The sequence below is a fragment of the Ranitomeya imitator genome, chromosome 4 (assembly GCF_032444005.1).
Source record: "Ranitomeya imitator isolate aRanImi1 chromosome 4, aRanImi1.pri, whole genome shotgun sequence".
NCBI lineage: Eukaryota > Metazoa > Chordata > Amphibia > Anura > Dendrobatidae > Ranitomeya > Ranitomeya imitator.
Genome location: NC_091285.1, coordinates 235094309 through 235118861, shown reverse-complemented (window position 1 = coordinate 235118861; position 24553 = coordinate 235094309). Strand labels below are relative to the sequence as shown.

Below are 24553 nucleotides of genomic sequence, written 5' to 3'. Positions count from 1 at the left end.
TAGTTTGTTTTTGGATGTAATTGTCCCCCTCTCATGCGAAGTCTCAAGGACTCCCACTCCCAGTCTTATTGTTGCCATGGAGAGCTCCCTTGACTTTCACAAAAGCAAAAGGAAAAAATGGGCAGCACAAATTGGGGTATATAAGGCTGTGGGCGTGAAATTATAATCCATTAGTGAAGCGGAAAAACAACATTTATTTAGGGGGAGTAGCGCAGAAAAATCTTTGTCTAATTAAAAGCAAGTAGTGAGGTGGAACTGCCGGCCACATTTGTGGAGTAGAAGTCACTCTGTACCAGGATGAGCTCTAAACTTATTCTGCTGAAGCACTGAGATCACTTGTGATACTGGACACACAGGGTGCGGAGGTGAGTTCCTCTCTCTTTTTATTACTTTATATGACCTGTGTCAAATCTGACAGAAGTACATTCAACTAACAAACCAGAATATAACAGAACTATAGTATCAGATTTAAGACTGTGACTTCTGTGCAGCCAATTCAAAAACAGGACAGAACATTCTATTTACACCATTTTTTCACACTAACATAATGATTAACATTTATAATGAAGCCATATATGCTATAACAAACTAGTTAGACCTAAAAAACAATTAACCCCATGAGGACAACACGGTTTTGTATGTTAATGAGCCTCATTTGCCAAGTCTGACAATTTAAAAGGTAATAACTCTGGAGCTCTTTAATATCACTGTGATTCTAAGAATGTTTTTTCGTGACATGTTGCACTTCATGTTAGTGTTAACTTTTGGTCGATATGATTTGCATTTATGTTCAAACATTAAATTTTTATGTCTATAAATCAGATAGTTATACCACACAAAATAGCTAATAAATACCATTTACCACATGCCTACTTTACATCAGCACAATTTTTTAAAGATTATTTTTTGAGGAGTTAGGAATTTAGAAGGGTTAAAAGTGGATCAACAATTTCTTATTTTTCCTACAAAATTAAAAAAAACAAACAATTTTTTTGTGACCGCATCACATTTGAAGTGACTTTGAGGGGCCTGTGTGAGAGAAAGTACCCAAAAAGGATACCATTTTAAAAACTACTCTCATTAAGTTGCTAAAAACTATGTTCAAGAAGTTTACTAACCCTGTAGTGGCTTGGCGGGAATTAAAGCAATGTGGAAACAAAAATAGAAAATTTAACTTTTTCCCACAAAAATATTGCTATAGCCCCAAATTTTGCATTTTCAAAAGGGTAACAGTATGAAATGGAACATAAAATTTGTTGTTCAGTTCCCTTGAGTACACCAATACCAAATTTTTGATGGAAAACTACTGTTTGGGCACATGGCAAGGCTCAGAAGAAAAAAAGCAACATTTGGCTTTAGGAATGCAAAATTGACTGGAATAGAGAGCGGACACCATGTTGCGCTTGCAGAGACCGTGATGTGTCTAAGCAATGGAATGCCCTACACAACTGACCAAATTTTGGAAACGACACCCCTCATGGAATTTATCTAGAGGTGTAGTGAGTAGAGATGAGCGAAATTGATTGGGTTGGGGCTTATTCAGCAAGCTATAGCGCTTACCAAATAAACTGCGGAGGCAACCCGGTTTCCTGGATCGCTCCGGCTGATCAGCTGTTTGGCTCCACAGCTGCATGTGTCTCGGCTGTGTGACAGTCATAACACATGCATGGAGAGCCCAACAGACAGGCTCTCCATGCATGTGTCGTGACTGTCACATAACCTCAACTCATGCAACTGCGGAGTCAAACAGCTGATGAGCAGGAGCGATCCAGAAAGCCGGGTTCCCTCTGCAGCAACCTGGCCCGATCAAATTCACTCATCTCTAGTAGAGAACATAGTCAACCCACAAGTGCTTCACAGAATTTTATAATGTTGAGCCTTGAAAATAAAAAATCTAATTTTTCCCACAAAAATATTATTTTAGCCACACATTTTTCATTTTCATAAAGCTAACAAGAGAAAATGGCCAAACAATTTGTTGTGCGATTTTTCCTGAGTACACTGATACCCCATATGTGGTGAAAAACTACTGTTTGGGCGCACGGCAGGGCTTAGAATGGAGAGAGCACCATTTGACTTTTGAAGCACAAAATTGTCTGGAAACAATAGTGGTCACCATGTCGCATTTGCAAATCCCCTGAGTTGCTTAAAAAGCCATAATCTCCAACAAGTGACTGCTCAAGTAATTTTTCTAGAGATGTGGTGAGCACCTTGAACACACAGGTGCTTCACAAAATTTTATAATGTTGAGTCGTGAAAATGAAAATAAAAATTTTTACCACAAAAATTTTGTTTTAGCCCCAAATTGTTCCTTTCCACAATGGTAACAGGAGAAAACAGACCCCAAAATGTGTTGAGTGATTTCTGCTGAGTATGCTGATATCCCACATGTGGTGGAAAACTACTGTTTGGGCACATGTCAAAGCTTGGAAGGGAAGAAGCACCAAGTGAATTCTGGAGCACAATGTTGGTTGGAATAGATTGTGTATGCCATGTCATATTTGAAGAGCCCCTCACGTGCCAAATCCGCAGAAACCCCCACAAGTAACCCCATTATATTATTACACCTCTTGAGGAATTCATCTAAGGGTGTAAGTGAGCATTTTTAACCCTTAGGTGATTCACAGAATTGTATAAAATTGGACTGAATCAATGGAAATTACCACAAAAATGTTAATTTGGCCCTCGTTTTTAATTTTTATAAGGGCTAATAGGAAAAAAATGGACCTCACAGTTTGTTGGGCAATTTCTCCTGAGTGCGCCAATATCCTACATGTAATCAAGAACTACTTTTCACTCACAGTGGAAAGCTGGAAAGCTCAGAAGGGAAGGCGTTGCATATTGCAGTGCAGATTTTGTTGGTGCCATGATGCACTGAAAGAGCCCAAGATGCCAGAACAGCAGACCCTTCTTCAGAAGTGACACTTTTTTTTTTACAAACTACACCTCTCAATGAATTCATATAAGGGTGTGGTGATCATATTGACACTAGTGATGAGTGAGTGTACTCGATGCTTAGGTTTTCCCGAGCACGCTCGGATGGTCTCCGAGTATTTATGACAGCTCGGAGATTTAGTTTTCGTCACCTCAACTGATTGATTTACGGCTGCTAGACAGGCTGAACACATGTGGGAATTTCCTAGCAACCAGGCAACCCCCACATGTACTCAGACTGGCTAGTAGCCGTAATCATTCAGCTGAAGTGACAAAAACTAAATCTCGGAGCAGTCATAAATACTCGGAGACCACCCGAGCGTGCTCGGGAAAACCCGAGCAACAAGTACACTCGCTCATCACTAATTGACACCACTATGTCACAGAATTTTATTCCATTGAGCAGTGAAGAAAATAATTATATTTTTACCACAAAAATTACATTTCAGCCAGATTTTACATTTTCACATGGGGAAATGGCTAAAAATGGCAGCAAAATGTGTCACACAATTTTTGTTGATCATGGCAATACCTCATATGTGTTTGTACAGTACTGCTTAGCCCAAGGGTGGGGACCCTCATGCCCCAGGGCCACTTATCAGGTCCCCGAGCAGATTCTTAGCTCATTATTTTCTTCTTGCTCTGTTACCATACACATGCAGTGTTCACTACTGAACAATGAAGGGCATGCAATGAATGATTACGTCCTGAATTCAGTGAGAGTGTCAGGATGTACTTTGTGTGGGGAGTTTGTATGGCCCCTGAATAATGGTATAAGTATCCAAAAAGCCCTTTGCAGAAAAAAGATTCCCCACCCCTGGCATAGCCAAATGCTGAGATTCGGTAAGGAGGGAGCACTGTTTCACTCTTGGAGAACTAATTATTATAAAATAGATTGCACACCGCTTCATAAAAAGAGCCCCTAAGTGCCTGAAGAGCAGAATCCCCCTCAAGTGATCCTATTTTGGGAATTACACTTCTCTGGGAATTTATCGACAGGTGTAGTGATGATTTTGACTCCATGGGTGTTTTCTAGTGATGGGCGAGCACTAAAATGCTTTGGTGTTCATTGCTCTGGTTGAGCAAATTGGAATGCTCGGGTGCTTGACCCGAGCAACAAGCTCAAAGAAATTCCATGGGAAACCCAAGCATTATTGCCGCGCCCCCCTGGGGGTCTTTTAAGGGTGTAAAAACATCAGAAATCGATGGGAACAGTGCTCAAATGACATGGGAACATCATGGGGAAGACCCCTGGAAGCATTTCTGACTCCCAGGTCACTGCTGTGAACAATGTTGTCAGAGTTGTATGCCATTTTTCCAGACACACAATATAACATACCAAAAACAAAACCAAAATTAATTTTCCTGGGAAATATGTTAAGGAACATCCTTTCCATGATTTCTATGCAAGGCAAAATAAATAACCCAAAACAAAATGTTCCTCCACCACTTGGGCTATGTTCACACATGGCATTTTTGATGTGTTTAGCTGGCCATGTGGTATATGACACATCATCAGACACATCCTGTTTCATTTATGAAGGAGGGACTGTTAAAGGAGGAGGGCCATCAGGCAGACTTTAATATTCTTAAAGGGACAGCAGCTGGTCCTCAGTATTCTTAGAGAGCCATCAGCCGGCTATGCTTTGTTGTTCCCATTATAAAATAGTGTGTCTCCTATACTGTTATTGCCTATGCATTGATTGCAATGCCTGCCCCAAATTTGGATGCACCCCAATAACCCATTGAACAGACGTCCTGGATGGCCACATGAAACCAAAGTTTGCATTCTTATTTATTTGGTACTGCCATACTGTTAGCCTATGCATTGAATGCAAGGCCTGCCCTACTCCTATACTTGTAATGCCCAAACACTAAGTGTATGGGCTGACAAACATTTCTCCCTGGGAGGCACACATCAACATACTGTGTAAACATTTTTTTACGTGCATCAAAACACCCTTTAACACAATAACGTGGCTGTTGCATCACAGACCATGGTTACCATGGTGATCTAGTAGTGGTGGGTGATGAGGATGAGGAAAAGGAGGAGGATAACAGCAAATAGCCCAAATCAGGAAGCATATACCCATGTGTGGGTGTGAAGAGATGCATGGGAATAAACCTCCCAAAAAATGATAATGGATTTGAGGTTATATTTCGCTGTTATCATTCGGTGGAGTAGAGAAGTGTGGCCCAATCCAGCTCTAGTTCATTTTTATAAGAGTCAGCCTGTCAGCATGACAGGCGAATGCGCTTTTCAGTTATAATTCCACCACATGCACTAAAAACCCGCTCTGACAAAACACTAGCGGCAGGGCAGGCCAGAAACTACAAGACGTAGAGAGCCAATTCATGCCATGTGTCCAGCTTGGATGCCCAATAATTATAAGGCAAAGAGGAATCATGGAGGAAGTTGGTACAGTCAGCAAGGTACTCCCTCAGCATCTTTCAAAACTTTGCACTCCTTGTGACAGTACTCCACGCCTCAGGGACACTGCCATGTGAGGATCGGAGAAAACTCTCCCAGAACTTTGCCAGTGTTCCCCTGCCTTTGCTGGATTAGAGTTGTGTCTTTCTCACCTGTACTCCTTGGTTATCCAATGAACTGTGACCTCTGCTGCCAGCGTTTTCAGATGGGAATTTTTGTAATAATTCAGCAACAAGGGCCTTCTGGTACTGCACCATTTTAGTACACCTGTCTGCCTCTGTAAGAATAGATTGAAAGTTCTCCTTGTAGCATGGGTCTAGAAGTGTCACCAACCAGTAATGACTGTCACCCAAAATTTTGAGAATACAAGGGTCACGGAAAAGGCAGTGCAACATAAGTCAACCATGCTTGCCAGACTGCTAACAGGCAAGACGTGCGTGCCCTCACCAAGAGGATGACTGACCATGTTCTCCTCCTCCTCCCTGTCCTCAGGCCATCCACGCTGAACAGAAGGTATGACAGTTGTGCTTGTAGCACCGTCTATAGCGCATGAAAGTATCTCCTGTTCCTCCTCCTCCTCTTCCTCATTGTCAACTAATCCACATTGGGAGAACATGAGGCTGGGTTGTGTGTAATTACTCTGTATGGTTCCTTGCTCCATCTCATCGTCCATCTGCAATGCATCCTCTTTGATTGTGAGCAGAGAACATTTCAGAACACAGAGAAGAGGGATGGTGATGCTAATTATGACATCATCGCCGCTCACCATCTTGGTACACTCCCTAAAAATTTGTAGGATGGTACATATCTCTGACATTCAAGTCCACTCCTGAGGTCTTATGTGTGGAGTCTGAACTGAATAGCGACTACCTTGTAGATGAATCAACAACTGCCCTCTTCTGCTCACAAATCCTTTCCAACATATGCAGTGTAGAGTTCCAATGCGTGGGGACATCACACACCAGTCTGTGAGCCGGAAACTGAAAACGCTGCTGAAGCACAGCAAGGGCGGCAGAAGCTGTAGCTGACTTTCTAAAATGGGCGCACAGGAGGTGTACTTTCACAAGCAGATCCGGCAGCTCCAGGTAGCTTTTGAGAAACTGTTGAACAATGAGGTTAAGCACATGGGCCAGGGATGGTACATGTGTGAGCTCGCCTTGACTCAGAGCTGCCACCAGGTTCCGGCCATTGTTACACATGGCCATGACTGGATTTAGGTTCAGCAGTGTCAGCCACAGATCTGCCCACAACTCTTGAGCATTGTGTGGTTTGTCACCTAAGCATATTAGCTTCACCACAGCCTGTTGCCGCTTGGCTGAGGCAGTGCTGCAGTGTTTCCAGCTTGTGACTGATGTGGTCATTTCGGAGATGGAGTCTGAAGAGGAAGAGGTGCAGGAGCTCTAGACTGGCAACCCTTATTGATGTAGGGCACGCAATCCTCAGCATCAGGAGGAGGTGTTCCATCCCAAGGTCCAACTGGGTCCCGGCTTCCACTATGTTAACCCAGTCTGCTGTCAGCGGGATGTACCGTCCCTGCCCACAAGCACTTGTCCACGTGCCCGTGTTTAGGGGGAGTTTCCCAGTAACAACATTGTTGAGGGCACGGCTAATGTTGTGGGACACTTGCTTGTGTAATGTGGGGACGGCACACAGGCAGAAATAGTGGCGGCTGGGGACCGAGTACCTTGGGATGGCCACTGCCATCAGGTTGCGGAAAGCTTCAGTCTCCACGAGCTTAAAAGGCAATATTTCGAGCGCAAGCAGAAGAGAAATGTGGCCTGTGGGGTGTTGGCAGCGTATTTCCGCTTGCGTTCCGAGGACTGGGGTATGGACAACTGAACTTTGCACTGAGACAAGGACGTGGACGTGCTTGATGATGGTGCTAGCTGAGTTTGTGCAATGAAAGGTGCAGGGCAGGAGGCAGCTTTGCAGGCACCATGTTTGATGTGATAGCACTCAGCCCAATGTTATATTATGGGGTAGTGCCGACTAGCACTTTTTTTCTCATGCGGATTCGACATAAGAAAAAGATCGCAGAATGCTGTGAGCGCATCTGATGACAATCGGACCAGGCGCGCTGGAAATCCTGCCCATCAGTGAAGATCAAAGTAGTGCAGCTTCTAGTCTCCCATGGACACTATTGAAGCATGCAAAAAGTAAACAAAAAATGTTTTTAAAAATATAAAATAAATAAAAATATATAAAGGTTCAAATCACCACCTTTTCACCCCATTCAAAGTGAAACAATAAAAAAAATCAAATATGCATATATTTGGTATCATCACTTTCAGAATCGCCCAATCTATCAATATGAGGAAATAATTATTATGATTGCTAAACAACGTAATGAGAAAAAATAAAAACCTCAGAATTATGTTTTTTAGGTCATCACTACATTGCAATAAAATGCAATAATAGGTGATTAAAAGATTGTATCTACACCAAAATGGTATCAATAAAAACGGCAGCTCGATGTGCAAAAAATAAGCCCTCACGCAGCCCCAGATCACAAAAAATTGAGACGCTACAGGTCTTGGAAAATGTTGCCATTTTTTTTTAACCAAACTTTGGGATTTTGTTTCACCACTTAACTAAAAAAGAACTTATGCATGTTTCGTGTCTGTGAACTCGTAATGACATGGAGAATCATAATGGCAGGTCAGTTTTAGCATTTAGTGAACGTGTTAAAAAACAAAACAAAAACCAACTGCACTTTTTTACAATTTCACTGCACTTGGAATTTTTTTCCCATTTTCAAGTGCACAATATGTTAGCACCAATAGTGTCATTAAGGCCGGCGTCACACACAACGTCTAAAAAATCGGTCCGTTTTATACGGACGAGAATCGCACAAATGTTTCCTAAACACTGATCCTTCTGTAATCCGATTGTAATGCGAGGATGCGATTTCCTCGCATGTGAGCGTCCGTTCGAAATCCGTTTGACATCCGTCTGGCGATATTTTGTCGGCGGCTTGCAAAATGGACAAATAACGGTTTTTAGGCCTGTAATAAATTAAAAACAGCAGCCAGACACCTATTTATTGTGAGGCTACCAACTTTACCCAACATTTGTTGCTTGTTTTGTGTTAGTTGTGCTTTGTGACAAACATGACAGATAGACTGGCATTGAACCACCACTGAGCGTGTGCTTTTCAATTGTGTTTTCTTCCGACGTTTTTGAGAGGCATACCCTGTGATTGTGGATCCGCGAAGGAGGAGCCAGAATGTTGGTCCATCCACTTTTGAGGCAAAGGCGAACTAAAAGGACATTTCCCCCATCTAGAATCATGTCTGCGTAGCCATCCTGACAATTATTTGCCATATTCTTGGATGGGCCTTTTTTTTTTTTTTTGGTGATATGGGGCACCCTGAGGTCACGTTTCCGGCCACCAGAATGCACAAACCTATTTCTTGAGAGGAGCGGCTTATCATTACGTTATTGTATGTCTAAACAATGATATGTTGCTGTTCCTAGAATCAGCATAGTTACTTCCCTGCCCTAGGACCCTCCCTCCCCATCGTCCCCTTGATGACTTAAAGTACGTGATGAGTTAACAACTTATTTAGTGTCACCTCAGGGTGCTACTCCCTGTCAAGAGGATGCATTATCTATGTAGTGTTGTTAGATTTTCCTAGCATAAACTCTCTTCATTTCCCGATTTTGGGTATGTTCTTTTGCTATTGTTTTCCTGTTATATTTAGCTAACAAATTGCGTAACATGTCCTAACATTAACAAGGAGTCATTGTGCTTAAACATGGAACTGTTTATTTTTGGTTTTGTATGAAAATTAGAAAACCATATTTCAAACATATGGTATAATGTTATCCTCACATATCAATGTCCAAATATAAAACCAAACATAAAATTTTTTTATCAAAAAATAGAAGGCACTCACTGTGTCACAAAATCAAAACTACAAATGATGGTAGGTCGGGGGTGGAGAAGGCGGTGGTCCAGATTGGGTTGCTTGCCTAGGTTGCTGGCCAACATCAGTGTCAGCATGTGTGGTGGCAGACAGACCTGGATTCTGTTGGAACCTTCCAGGATCCAGTTGTGGGTTATGGTATTGTAAATTTTGTAAATGTTGAGGGTTGTCCTGAGTGTAGGGCTGACCAAACTGACTATATCCCCCAATATGGCCATGTCGCCCATACCCATGTTGTGGCCAGCCAACAACATTGGGTATGTTCAAGTGGCCATATTGGGCATGTGCACTATGGCCCATATATTGGCCTTGATGAGGCACATTTGTGAGTGGTGCTAGCTGTGGTGGAGGTGTAGGCATCCGTGTTTGAGTAGGAGGAGGAGCTTGTGGAGGATGAGAGGCTGATTCACCTTGCACTTGATGGCTTACATGTGACTCTATTGGATTATCATTTGTAAGCTGCCACCTTTTAAAAAAAGCAAAAACAGGCCTGGGATTATTGGGTGGGGTACTGGCATCTAGGACTATTTGTATAGCCCCTCTTGTACGCAACCGGAACTCACGGGGAATAGCCCTGAGATACTGTGCCAGACTGCGTCCATATGCCTCCTCCCCATCATCACGAGTCACTGATGACAAGTAATCCAAAACACCTCTGTCCACCTGAGTCCTTGTGACAGACCCTGCTCCTTCTCTTCTTCGCCGGGCTCGCCGTGGGATGCCAGAAGCCTGGGGAGAGGCAGCCAGAGGCATGGTGGGGCTGCTACTGATGGCCTGTTCATCGGGATGTGCAGCCTGGCTTTCTGATTCCGGTGGTGGTAGTGGTGGTGGTGGTGCTGATTGTGTGCTTCTGGAAAGTGATGAGGAAGGACCAGCCTGTTCATCATCATCACCCACTGGCAGGGCCGGCTCCAGGTTTTCGAGGGCCCCGGGCGAAAGAGTCTCAGTGGGCCCCCCCCTTTAACACGTACCCCGATTTATGATGCACAGATACGGCAGAGAAATGTATAGTACAATGCCAGATTTCACTTCTTACATGAGTGACAGCTATTGTAGATTCTGCAGTGTATATATACAGGAGGAAAGGCTCTGTGCAGTGTATATATACAGGAGAGGTGCTTTTCTGTTTTGAGTTTTTCTATGAAACAAAGACTTTTCTACATAAACAACGTTGTTTGGTTTTGCGGCCCTAACAGATCTCTGCTACAAAGTAACAGGCGGCTCGGGCATTAATGAGGGACCTGATGCTGAATCCTTTCCACACACCCTAATGACCGAATTAGTGCCCCGCCATTAGAAGCTCATTAAACGCCTCCCTGTCCCGAGCAGTCATGTACAGTATGGGGGGATCCTGCAGCCCACCCCCTGACTGCTCCATACCATACACTGCCCTCTGTCGCTCTCACTATTATCTTGTGCATTTCTCCTTCATCGTTACCCCATGTTACACTTGTCACCCCCCACTACAGAGTAGCAGGGCAGCCAATGTCACCCCATCCCGGACCCTAATGGCAGCAGGAAATGTCTGCTCCTCTATTGGGTTGGAACCTGATTTAATCAAGGAATAATGTGGATTTGTTGCCGGTGGCTGCAGGGGAAGGGTTAAGTGATGCCATGTCCGTGGTGGGAGCAGTGGCAGCTGCTGGGACCTGGACAGAGACAACCAATGTTGCTGTGACTGCACAGTGTGATGTGGAGGAGAGAAGCTGAGACTCCGGAGCAGAAATCACCCACATGCCAGCACTGGGCAGAGTCCCTCCAGTCACCAGCCTGGGGCCACGGGGCCCCAACATACAGCCCACAGCTCAGTTTTATCCATGGCAGCAGCTCCCCTTCCTCCTGGCATCTGGTTAACCCCATTTATGCAGGTCGGATTGTTATCTTTAAGGTTCAGCAATAACCTTCATACAGATGGGAAGGGGTTAAGCTTCTTCCTACCCCACTGGTGCAGGTTTGGTGCAGCATGCATGTATTCTGGGTGAGCTGGGTGGCTGCAGGTTGCACCCCACCAGCTGCTCCTCCAGACATCACCCACATTTTTAGGCAGCGGAGACAGACAGCAGCAGACTGAGCCACAACTGCAACCACTGCTGGATACCATAACACTCACTCAGGCACTGGTAGGACCGAGCTCCTAGGAATCTGCCTGATAAACTTCAGCACTGTCTGCAGCCACCCAGGGGGGAGAGCAGAGAACGTGCTCTCTCCGCCCACAATGTCACACTGGCTGCCTTCTGTTAACCCCTATGTGTGCCTGCCTGGCTGCACTGACTGAGTGAGAAGATGCTTGTGTCAGAGCTGGCACATAGGGGTTAAGAGAACGCAGCCAGCAGTGACTTTGTGGGGAGAGAGCATGTTATCTTCTGCTCTGCTCTCCCAGCTGTATCTATGACAGCATGAGTGGGCCCCCCCCTCTCCCCAGGGCCCCGGCATTTGCCCGGTGTGCCGGGTGCTGACGCCGGCCCTGCCCACTGGGTCAATTTGCACCTCTAATTCGGTACCCGTCTCCCTCTCTGTCAGGTTTGACTCAGTGCTATATTTAGAAATTAAATCATATAAATTAAATAAATTCAATCACCAAAATAAAACAAAAACAGAATAATAAAATTCACTTACGGTCTCAGATCCATCACCGGAGCTAGGAAATTCAGCCTGTCAAAGTAGAGGTATTTCCTCTTGGTGGTTCCATCCGCACCACTACGGCTCCGCAGCTGTCTCTCCCTCCTATATGAATCCCTACAGCTACGCCAACGCCTTGTCACATCATTCACTGAAATGTAACACAAAACACAAGTTTTGAAAACACAAATATGGTATGTTCTGACCATAAAAAATTTGACTTTGCAAACAATAACAATCAATTAATTAATTGATTAAACCACCAAAAAAAAAGGGTGGAAAAGGACCTTCATCAGAACATACTTGAAAAGGAAAGTAACTACAATGATGATGTTTTTATTCACCTATATACTGGCTAAGATAGGGGCAAAACATCAACAAGAAATGTTCAAATTTTTGAGTGAAAAATGTGGTAATTAATACATAGCAAAGTAATGGGGACAACATACATTGCGGCCCAAAATTTAGGGGGTAAACATTCACACATAACAATGTGCCGTAATACTTTGAAAAAGCTGGTTATCTGACAAGAAGGACACTTTTGCTAAATTCCCCCCCCCCTCAAAATACAAAAATGCACATTTTACTGTGTTGACAAAAAACCCCCAAAAAACATTAGTGTACTTACTAATTCTCTCCTGGTCCTCCCGAGATCTGTCTGCATAATCTGGGAACATTTGGCAACATATTCTTCTCCACGCTGCCTCCTTGCATGCCCGGTCGGCATAGTGGGCATCTCTCTGGTCCCATAGTTCTGGTCTCTCTTGGACCAGAACTATGAGCATCTCGACGTTAATTAGCGTCGACATGCTTGTAGGAATCCGTGGAGGCGTTGTTCCTGTTTTTTTTTAACTCTCCCAGTGTAATTAGCATGCCAAAGCTTCCTGGCAATGCCTGATGCAATTTCCTGTCACCTGGCGAAGTCTGGCGATTTAATCGCAAGTTACACTTGTGGTCCATTTGTAATCCGATTTTTCATCGCATCCATAGACTTGCATTGGCGAGTCCGATCCGATAATCGGTGACAATCACAGCATGCTGCGATTGTCTCGGACCGAGGAAAACGGGCGTCAAAAAGTCGGCTGCTGGGAGCGGCCCCATATGTTAACATTGGTCCGAGTGCAATGCGATGTTTTATCGCATTGCACTCGGCCGTTTTAAACGCCAGTGTGACGCCGGCCTAAAAAGTAAAACGTGACACGCAAAAAAAACAACAGGTCTGTGAGCGCCAGAATTCTTGCTGTTGGTAGATGATCAAATACTTATTTAATACAATAAAATGCAATTTAATTAATAATCATACAATATGATTTTCTGTTTTTTTAAGTTTATATTCTGTTTTCTCACAGGTGAAGTGTACCTATGATAAAAATTACAGACCTTGCCATTCTTTGTAGGTGGGAAAACTTGCAGGATCCGCAGTGCATCAAATACTTATCTTCCCCACTATATGGCCATCTGACCACACCTAAAAGTCAATTAAAATTGTGCATTGTGCAGCATTAGGCTGCCGTCACACTTAGCAGTATTTGGTCAGTATTTTACATCAGTATTTGTAAGCCAAATCCAGGAGTGGAAAAATTAGAAGAAAAGTACAATAGAAACATATGCACCACTTCTGCATTTATCACCCACTCCTGGTTTTGGCTTACAAATACTGAGGTAAACTACTGACCATATCCTGCTAGTGTGATGGCAGCCTTAAACAACCACTGATAAACAATTTGTTTGCCTGTAAGGCGTCCTTTAATATCCTATTTACACAAGACCCTCACTGTTTGAGATGTGCACTGGCACTGAAAGATTAGTAATAGATTGTGCAGTGTGCATAGTCTACAATGTTTAGAGGAATGATTTTTCTGTAAATCAAAAGATTATTTCACCTGACGAGCAAGCATTTTGCTCATTCATAGGGCGAATGGCATTCTGTTGAGACAATTATCATGAAGCATGCTTACCTAGGAAAACTAGTTCTTGATAATCTTGCAGTGTAAATGCACCTCTACACAGTTCCTAGTTAACTCTATGTGTTGTCATTAGTGATGAGTGAATATACTCGTTACTCGAGATTTCTCGACCACGCTCCGGTGTCCTCCGAGTATTTTTTAGTGCTCGGAGTTTTAGTTTTCTTGCCGCAGCTGAATGATTTACATCTGTTAGCCAGCATAAGTACATGTGGGGTTTTCCTAGCAACCAGGCAACCCCCACATGTACTTATGCTGGCTAACAGATGTAAATCATTCAGCTGAGGGGAAGAAAAACGAAATCTCCGAGAACTAAAAAATACTCGGAGGACCCCAGAGCGGGCTCAGGAAATCTCGAGTAACGAGTATATTCGCTCATCACTAGTTGTCATGCATAACAGGAAAGGACAGAAAAACACAACTGCCTTGAAGAAAATGGCACAATGTTGCACCTTAATGATACACTTGGCGCACATTATGCCAGTGCAACTCTTTACACATGGTAGTGCACTTCCCACTGGCCTGAAAGCATTGTGTAAACTGACCCATGTTACTTAAGAATTTTGTACATGTTGAGACTTTTAACCCCTTAACATCAAAGCCCATTTTCACCTTCCTGACCAGGTACAATTTTTCAAATCTGACATTCGCCACTTTATGTGGTAAAAGCACAGGAACACTTCAATATATCATTGTAATTCTGAGATTGTTTTTGTGACACATTGTAAATTATATTAATGGTAAATTTTGGGCGATATGATTTGTGTTTATTTATGAAAATATTGAAAGTTTAACAAAAAAATAACAATTTTTTAATTTAAAATTTTTATGCCCTTAACCCCTTCAATACGGGACCAATTTCCGCTTTTTCCTCCCACTTCTTGCCAGAGCCATAACTCTTTTATTTTTCTGTCAACATAAACTTATGAGGGCTTGTTTTTTGTGGGACGAGTTGTACTTTTGAAAGACACCATTCATTTTACCACATAGTGTACTGGAAAATGCGGAAAAAATCCCAAGTGGGGAGAAAATGTGACAAAAAAACGCAATTCTGACATTGTTCTTTGGGAATTGTTTTTATGGTGTAAATTTTGTGGCAAAAATCACCTTGCAATATGATTATCTTCATCAATACTATTACAGTGATACCCAACATGTCCATTGTTTTTTACTACTTTAGTGGTTGAAAAAATCAGAAGCTTGCAGAAATAGCTTTTTAGGGTTGTGTTGATATTTTCAGAGACCTGTAACATTTTTATTTTTCACCCAATGGAGCTATGTGATAGCTTATTTTTTGCAAGACAAGATGCCATTTTTATTAATATCATTTTGGGGTTGATGTGACTTCTTGATCGCTTGTTACAGCCTTTTCTGTTGAATTGCGGAGGACCAAAACAATGTAATTTTGGCATTCTTGATTGTCTTTTATTTACGGTGTTTACTGATTGGGTTAATTGTTTTTATCTTTTGATAGATTGGACTTTTCTGATTGTGGTGATAACACATATGTGTATTTTAAAATAAAATATTTTTATTTTCAATGAGGTTAAAAGCGGATAATTTGAACTTTTAGATTTTTTTTTCAGATTTTTGAAGCATTGTTGTTTTTACTTTTCATGACGACATTCAGGTCACCAGAGCTAGCAAACTTGGGAGATCAGCTCAGTGCATTATCTAACAAATTTGTCTGTCAGTGCAGTGCTAACAGTATGCACAGCATAGGAATGCTCCTGCTTTGCTATGGTTTACAAGCGATCAACCTGCAAAAAGTCCCAATAATGGGACAAAGTAAAAAAGTTAAAAAAAAAAGTATAAAAAAAATTGCAAAAATGTAAAAAAAAAAAGAAGCAAAATAGTGATAAAAATTAAATATATTGAACCCACAAATAAAGAACTTCACCCCTTAATGAAGTCATCTAGGTGTGCAATGAGCATATTGACACCACGGGGGTTTCACGGAATTTTAACAAAAAAAAATTTTTTTATCCCCAGATTTCAAATTTTCACAAATCTTTAAATTCTTCTGATCGTGGCAATAACCCAAATGTAGCTGTACAATTCTGACTGGCCACATGACAGGGCAGAGGAGGGAAAGAGCACTATTTGACTTTTGGAACACAGATTTTCCTAGACTAGTTCGTGGACTCCATTTGCCAAGCTGCCATGTGTCAGAACAGCAGAAATCCCCATCAAGTGACCCTATTTTGGAAATTACACCCCTCTGAGAATCCATCTACGGGAGTAGTGACTATTTTACTTTTTGAAAACACCCATGGATTCAAACGTTGGGAATGTTGCAGAATAAAAATTGGAAATATGCCATTTTATAGCCCAATAAATTGTAATGCCCCATATATTTTGCTCTGCTTGTGCTTTTGGAGAAATGAACCCTGTAAATTAAGTGGGCTCCCCTCGCCACAGTAAAGCCTAACTGTGGTTTAGACACGCTGTGGGGCTCAGAAGAGACGGGAGCATTTGGATTTGGGAGCACAGATTTTGTTGAATGAAGACTTTTTATTTTGTGGGTTGCATTAGAGCTCTTATTGGCAGCATTTTCGGGTACAAAACATTTTGGATCAGTTCACATTTATCCTGTGCTCTAAGCTGATCACTTACGCCATGGTTTCCATCAAAATCTCTGAAATATGTGATTCAGATGAAACTCCCTATGGATCCTTACATTATAATGAGAAAGGCAGTGTTACTCTGGACTCCATCTGGTTTCTGTTCCACAGTGTCTGTCTTTTCAAAGATACATCCCTAAAAAGACAAACAAGGTAGGCTCAAAGGATAGACGGGAATGCAAAGTGTCACCATCTGCCTTATTACAGTGAATTTTCCTTAACTGGTTTTGTCTGAATAACATTTTTCAGAGATTTACACATAAATCCTGATATAAGTGCTCAGCGTTCAGTAAAAATGTGAATTGAGCCTTATTGTGATCTTTGAGAGGCAGAATGAACAAATCAACAGTAGTTCAAGAATATTTTTAATTTATTTATATTCTACACCATTCACATTATGGTATTAGTGATAAGATGACTTCATTCCTTAGGTCATTACAATTACAATGATACCTGATTTATATACAGTATTTTTTTAGGTTTACTACAATCACACAAGTTTTTTTGCATCACCACGTGACAGAATCACATGAGGGCTTTTTTTTAGGGATGAGTTGGACTTAATATTTTTGATTGCATTCTATTCCACTTTTTGAGAAGCAAAATGAACAAACAATTGTTTTTGCATGGCTAAATTCTGACAGCTATAGCTTATAGATTTTTCCTCTGATGGTGCTGAATGAGTGCTTTTTTGCAGGAGTAGATGATGTTTTCAGCTATACCATATACCTATTTACATATGACTTTTTGATTGCATTTCTGTCCACTCTTTTGTACGTTGTACAAAACATGTTTTTGCTAAGTTTTTTTATTTCTTTTTTCACAATGTTCACTGTAGAGGTTAAATAGTATGACAGTTTTATAGATTTATTGGAATAATATTTTTGCATTTGTTTTGTTCTTTGTTTTGTGAAAAAAGAAGTAGTTTTACAATTTGTTTTAGCTTTATTTTACTTTGTGACTTATTACCGCTATGGGACTTTCATTAGTCTGATCATTGGTGTAATGCTTTGCCATGCACATGTGCTGTAATGCATTACATCTGCCAGTGTTGCACTGACAGAACACTGTTTATAACATGCTTCTGGCAGGGTCTAACAGGCCACCATTGCTGGCAGACCCGCAGGTTGTCCTTTGACCTCCGGTTGCTACCATTGGCATCCCATGATAACATCGGGGGCTGGTGATCGGGTGGGAGAGGGAGCCGCTTTCCTCTCCTAGCCTTCTAAATGCTACATCCGCTACTTATCATGGAATTTAGGGAGTTAAACAGTCAAGGGCAGTGCGGGTATCAGTTAACCTCCAGTGACTGCATGATCGCCATGCCGGAACCCCTTTTCGATCATGAAGTACAGATAAATTAAACATCATGAAGGGGTTAAACTGGGTCCTAATATCCCTTTAAGCAAGTTTTGAGTTAAACTATAATGCATTTGATAATACCCTCCTCAACAATGAAATCGCAATACCAAGTAGTAAAAGTCTTCATGGAATTATAAAAATTAATTGATATACATGTTAATTGATAATGAAATGCAAATTATTTGAAAAAGGAAACAAAGTTTTCAAAACATTTAAAGTTATTCGTTATTCATTGTTGAGTTTGAACATCATGTTCAGAAATACATGCACCTACATGCTATTAATGAGATTATTAATGGTTAATTGAGAAATGTTTGCCATGCTGAATTCACTCGGGCACGTAGATCATCAAGATCTGCTGGTGGCAGCTCCCTTTTCATTTTGCCAACAATGACTAACCAGATGTGCTCTATGGGAAACAAGTCTGGAAATGTTGCCCATTTAGGCCACCAGTTTGCTCCAACTAGCACAAGCTACATGTGGCCTAGCAATGTCATGTTGATAACTGCTCCTGGGATGCTTTGGACAAATGGCTGTACCACGAATGATCCATTCTGTGCTACAAGTGAAATTTGATGTCTTTTACCAAGCCTAAGGGTACCGTCACACAGTGGCATTTTGATCGCTACGAAGGCACGATCCGTGACGTTCCAGCGATATATCCGTGACGTTCCAGCGATCTCGCTGTGTCTGACACGCTCCTGCGATCAGGGACCCCGCTGAGAATCGTACGTCGTAGCAGATCGTTTGAAACTTTCTTTCGTCGTCTAGTGTCCCGCTGTGGCGGCATGATCGCATGGTGTAACAAAGGTGTGCACGATATTGTATACGATGTGCGCATAGTAACCAACGGCTTCTACATCGCACATACGTCATGAAATTATCGCTCCAGCGTCGTACATTGCAAAGTGTGACAGCAGTCTACGACGCTGGAGCGATATTGTTACGATGCTGGAGCGTCACGGATCTTGCCGTCGTAGCAATCACAATGCCACTGTGTGACGGTACCCTTAGGCATCAGTGTCTTTACAAACCATCAGAAGATGTTTACACAACATTAGGTCAGGAGCCAGATGTCCAGCTACAGGTGATCCACTGACCTTACACAACAACTCTCAAAGGCTACCATGGTACAGAATAAGACCTCAATGCAAGCTAAAATGGAGGTCTATCCTTTTTGGCGACGAGTCCTGCTTTGCTCTTGGATATAATGGTAGCGAGAGATTGGTTTGGCGATGCCATAAGGAGGCCTTCATGAGATAACATCACACCGGTCCTACTCCTAAATTATGGTGTGGGATGGCATCAGGGCCGGCGTCAGCACCCGGCACACCCAGGCAAGTGCCGGGGCCCTGAGCAGGTGGAGAGCCCACTCGCCATCGGGGACACTGGTGTGCTATGGGGGCCTGGTGCCAGTGTCAGTGTCCGCAAGCACATTCCCGCTTACTCAGGGTCCTGGTACTTGTAATACTTACTTCTCCCTGTTCCGCCGCTGCATCGCCTTCCGCATCTTCTGACTCTGTGACATTTTAGGTGCGCCCTCTGCGCTGAACATTAACAGTGCAGAGAGCCAGAAGACAGCGACGCTGAGGAATCCGGCCAGCAAGGAGATATGAGTATTTCAGATTTTTATAAAAATGTTTGAAGCAATATATGGGGCCCATTATATACTGGAGCATTATATGAGGCTCATTATATATAGAGCAATATATGGGACCCATTATATATGGAGCAACATATGGGGCCAATCATATACTAGAGCATTATATGGAGCCCATTCTGTATGGAACATTATATGGGGCCCATTATGTATGAAGCATTGCATGGGGCCCATTCTGTATGGAGCATTATATGGGGCCCATTCTGTATGGAGCCCATTCTTTATGAAGCATTATATAGGGTCCATACTGTTTGGAGCATTATATGGGGCCCCATTATATATGGAGCAATATATGGGGCCCATCATATACTGGAGAATTATATGTAGCCCATTCTCTATGTAGCATTATATGGGGCCCATTATATATGAAGCATTATATGAGACCCATGATAAATGGAGCAATATATGGGGTGCATCATATACTGTATGGAGCAATATATGGGGCTCATTATATGTGGAGCATTACATGAGGCCTATTATGTATGGAGCATTATATGGGTCCCATTATATACGTATGCAGCAATATATGAGGCCCATCATATACTTTATGGAGCATTATATAAGGCTCATTATACTGTATGGAGCATTATATGGGACCCATTCTACTGTATGGAGGAATATATGGGGCTCATTATAATGTATGGAGCAATATATGGGGTCCATTATACTGAATGGAGCAATATATGTCTCATTATACTTGTGGAGCAATATATGAGGCTCATTATTCTTTATGGAGCAATATATGGGGGTCATTATACTGTATTCAGCAATATATGAGGCTCATTATACTGTGTGGAGCATTATACGAGGTCCATTGTTCTGTATGAAGCAACATATGGGGTCCATTATACTGAATGGAGCAATATATAAGGTTCATTATACTTTATGGAGCAATACATGGGGCTCATTATTATGTATGGAGCAATATATGGGGTTCATTATACTGTGTGGAGCATTATATTGGGTCCATTATTCTGTATTGAGCAATATATGGGGTTCATAATACTGAATAGAGCAATATATTGAGCTCATTAATCTGTATGGAGGACAATGTGGTACCCATAAATCTGTATGGAGGAATATGTGGTACCCAAAATACTGTATGGAGCAGTATGTGGTGCCCATAATACTGTATGGAGGACTATACTTTCTGGTTTCTGAGCTATTGTAGAATTTACCATAGCTATTACTCGTGTAATGTAAGAAGTAAGTGAAAACATTGGCATTGTACTGTATCTATATTTCTATGCCATATCTGTGCATCATGAATCGTGGTATGTATTAAAGGGGCCCACTGAGACTTTTTCACCTGGAGTCCATGAAAACCTTCAGCCAGCCTTGGGTGGCATAACATATGGTAAACACTCAGAATTACCTTGATTTGGTTGTGGAGACAATAAAACAATAATTTCCCCAAACTATCTCAAGAGCAATTTTTAACCATGACAATACCAGACTGCATGTTGCTTGTGCTACTGTGAGCACTCTTTGTGGTCTAAAAATTCTATAAAGGCCTGCAGCATCTCCAGGCTTCGAACACATCTGGCATGCTATTTGTCAGCAAAAGCAGAAGGAGCTGTCAGCAGTGGATCTTGATGATTTGTGTGCCCAAGTGCATTCAGCATAGCAGGGCATTCCTCGGATAACCATTAACAGTCTCATGTTTGCGAGTGGCACTCATGCTCGATAATGAATAAACGAAGATGCTAGAATTTTTATTTTTACTTTTCATCATTTGCATATCATTAACATGCCTATTGAGCTTGTAATTTCCATAATTCCAGGATTTGTCCTTCTTGGTGTTGCAATTTCAATGTTGAGAAGTGTATGTAAGAGATCCTTCACATTACTGAAAAATGCTAAAAGTTTTTTTTGGTACATGACTACTGGGATACCTGTATAGTGTATAGTTAGGGGATCCAGCTATGATTTGCTTCTAGGTCACTGTCTAATAAGCTACCTACAGCCACCCCAAGGGCATATTGTCCCGAATACAGCTGTACTGTCTTGAATTTTAGGAGATGCTTTGGGAGGTCCAGGGCATGTACGGACTTCAGCTGCATCTGTGTCCTCAGGACACAAATACACCTGCATATAATGGTGGAGCAGGGAGCCGACAGGTCATTCCTCCACTGTTAAGTTCATGTTAAGACTGAAGATTCTGCCAGGACCTTTGGGTCTTATGACAATATCAGGTCTTGTGACTAGACAGCAGAGGTGACTGAAGAGGAGCAGGACACAGGCAAGTAGTGTATATGTGTTATATACTGATGCGTGTGCTTTAATTTAGCAGTTATATGTGTCTGAATGAAGCAAAGTTGTGAGGGTTGATTTTGGAGAGCTGACTGTGTGTATTGATGTAGCAGACTTATGTTGGTATTGCAGAACTGTGTGTGTTGATGTAGCAGACTTGTGTGGGTTATGTAATAAATAATGTGTATGTTCATGTAGTATAGTTGTGTTTGTTGATGAACTAGTACTGCGTGTTTGTTGATGTAACAGAGCTAAGTGTGTATGTATGGGTTATTATACTGTGTGGGGGCTATGTGAATGGGATCTGTGGGGGACATTAGGCTGCGTAGGAGGAATGTAGTGTTAAGATTTTCTGAGTATGACTGTGGAAGGCATCATACTGTGTGTGGGTGAATGTAGTGTGGGTGCATCATACTGTGTGTGGGTGAATGTAGTGTGGGTGCATCATACTGTGTGTGGGTGAATGTAGTGTGGGTGCATTATACTGTGTCTGGGTGAATGCAGTGTGTGGGAATGTACTGTACTGTGGGTGCATCATACTGTGTGTGGGTGAATGTAGTGTGAGGGAATGTACTGTACTGCGGGTGCATCATACTGTGTCTGGGTGAATACAGTGTGTGGGAATGTACTGTACTGTGGGTGCATCATACTGCATGTGGGTGAATGCAGTGTGTGGGAATGTACTTGGAGCACCCCCAAGGGGTACGGGAAAACTCGGTACCGGGTCCTTTGTTCTCGTCAGGGATGTCACGGTCCGTGGCCCTAGGGGCGTCCGTTGAAAAGATGGGGAAAGGTCTTTAAAGGGATAGTGTTTGTGACGCGACCTGTGGTATTCGGTCAGGGTCACCGACGCTGCTTAGGGGTCCACTGGGGTGATGTTATGGCAGCTAGATGGTATACCTTCCCACAGGTGAAGTGTGTCCCCAGGGCTTCCCAGAGGTGTAGATGGTGGATGATGTAAGGTGCAGTGAATAAACGAGGACACAAGGGTGCAGTCTCTTTACCTTTACTGAAGGCTTCAGCATCCACAGTCCAGGGTAGGGACCACAGGGTTGGCAGAGTCCGGCCGGTCTGAAGGCAAATCCAGAATCCCCTTATCCAGGTGGAAATCAGTAGCCTTCCTCTAGCGCCTGAGTGTTGTAGTTCCTCCCTGCTGAGCAACTCGGTGAGGTCCTCACAACTATTGTAGATGTTAAGTCTCTTTCTCTCTGTCCCCCTGACGGATAGGACAAAACCCGTATGACTGGTGGCCTGAGGCTTTTTATAGGGACCCTAGAGACGCCCCGGCCTCCACAAGTTGCCACCGTGCCTCCTGGGTAGATGGTCGGACAGCCAACGTGGAATCGACTGTCCTGCCAGTCTCTGAAATAAAGCATAGAGATCCTTACTCCCTCGGTGTTCTGGCTACTGGTACTGCGCTTCAGAAAGAGGCAGCCTGCTTCTAGCTGGTCTCCCTTTGATATTCTTCTCCTGTCGCTATGACTTCGTTTCTCACTCACTGCAACACAATTCCTTTCAATGTCTCCTTCTTGGGATGCTACCGCATGGGATGCAGGCGCAGCTCCGTGTACCCTCGCCTTCCGCAGGCCACAGTCTGGAGCTGGCTGGAACTCACTCCAACCAGCCTCTGCCAAACTCGGTCAGGACTGACTGTCTAACTTCCTAACCAACCCACCATTTTTACCCAAGTGTGAGGAGTGCCCTTAATAGATAGAAGCTTAGCTCCCCCTGGCGGACTGGAGTGTGAAGTGTTTTTTGTGGTTGTGATACCTGGACAGAAGATCTCCTTCATTGCCTTCAGACGTAACATCACTCCCCCTGGTGGAAGAACAACATTACTGCAACGACCAGGACTCTGGGACACTGCATACTGTACTGTGGGTGCATCATACTACGTGTGGGTGAATTCAGTGTGTGGGAATGTACTGTACTATGGGTGCATCATACTGTGTCTGGGTGAATGTAGTGTGAGGGAATGTACTGTACTGCGGCTGCATCATACTGTGTCTAGGTGAATGTAGTGTGAGGGAATGTACTGTACTGTGAGTGCATCACACTGTGTGTGGGTGAATGCAGTGTGTGGGAATGTTCTGTACTGTGGGTGCATCATACTGTGTGTGGGTGAATGCAGTGTGGGTGTATCATACTGTGTCTGGTTGAATGCAGTGTGTGGGAATGTACTGTACTGTGGGTGCATCATACTGTGTGTGGGTGAAGGTGGTGTGAGGGAATGTACTGTACTGTGGGTGCATCATACTGTGTGTGGGTGAAGGTGGTGTGAGGGAATGTACTGTACTGTGGGTGCATCATACTGTGTGTGGGTGAAGGTGGTGTGAGGGAATGTACTGTACTGTGGGTGCATCATACTGTGTGTGGGTGAAGGTGGTGTGAGGGAATGTTCTGTACTGTGGGTGCATCATACTGTGTCTGGTTGAATGCAGTGTGTGGGAATGTACTGTACTGTGGGTGCATCACACTGTGTGTGGGTGAAGGTGGTGTGAGGGAATGTACTGTACTGTGGGTGCATCATACTGTGTGTGGGTGAATGTAGTGTGAGGGAATGTACTTTACTGTGGGTGCATCATACTGTGTGTGGGTGAAGGTGGTGTGAGGGAATGTACTGTACTGTGGGTGCATCATACTGTGTCTGGTTGAATGCAGTGTGTGGGAATGTACTGTACTGTGGGTGCATCATACTGTGTGTGGGTGAAGGTGGTGTGAGGGAATGTACTGTACTGTGGGTGCATCACACTGTGTGTGGGTGAAGGTGGTGTGAG

General features: G+C 43.0%; 1 protein-coding gene across 1 annotated transcript in view; it reads left to right on the top strand.

Annotated features, from left to right (window-relative positions):
- The first annotated feature begins 225 nt into the window (after positions 1-225).
- LOC138675850 (uncharacterized) overlaps positions 226-24553 on the top strand; it is a 156639-nt gene continuing 132311 nt past the window's right edge. Inside the window, exon 1 of the mRNA XM_069764432.1 lies at positions 226-365. The gene's annotated coding sequence lies outside the window, so the exon portion shown is untranslated. The remainder of the gene's footprint in view (positions 366-24553) is intronic.